General features: G+C 37.6%; 1 protein-coding gene across 2 annotated transcripts in view; it reads left to right on the top strand.

Annotated features, from left to right (window-relative positions):
- Positions 1 to 489, top strand: part of LOC106684415 (serine-rich adhesin for platelets) — a gene marked incomplete at its 3' end in the record, with an annotated part of 80678 nt that overhangs the window by 37174 nt on the left and 43015 nt on the right.

The following is a 489-nucleotide window of genomic DNA, read 5'->3' as shown; positions in this document are numbered from 1 at the left end:
CAACCCAATGTATTGTATTTGGGCAGCATGGCTAAAGCATTTCTCTCTTATATCTCTTACCAAGGGTTTCCGTAGTGGGTGGCACTCCACACTTGGGTGCACTCAGCTTATGGCAGGGGTGCCGTAATCGTATGATACTTACTCAAAATATTACAAAAAAAATTGAAAAAAACACATGTAAAGTGCATTCCAGCTTTTACTTTGCATTGTTATTTTATATTTATATTAGCTTGACAAGGCTTTAAAATTTTTTTTGGTTTAAAAAGGGTACCGTGAAGGAAAAAGTTTGGAAACCTGTGTTCTATACCATCGAAGATCAATCCCGACCATGGTCTTCATCACTTAGGTAGGAAAACTTGAACATACCACACAAAGGACTTGCTGTTTCATACACTAAAGGAACGACAAGGATATCATACCCAGTTTGGTTTTGGAGAACGTTTTTTGGTACTTTGTAAGGAAGTACTATTACTAGATCAACGGTTGTGC

The sequence above is a fragment of the Halyomorpha halys genome, unplaced genomic scaffold (genome assembly GCF_000696795.3).
Source record: "Halyomorpha halys isolate HHAL.00 unplaced genomic scaffold, Hhal_1.1 Scaffold578.1, whole genome shotgun sequence".
Lineage (NCBI taxonomy): Eukaryota > Metazoa > Arthropoda > Insecta > Hemiptera > Pentatomidae > Halyomorpha > Halyomorpha halys.
Note: the sequence above shows the minus strand (reverse complement) of the source record. Positions and strands in the feature narration are given on the sequence as shown.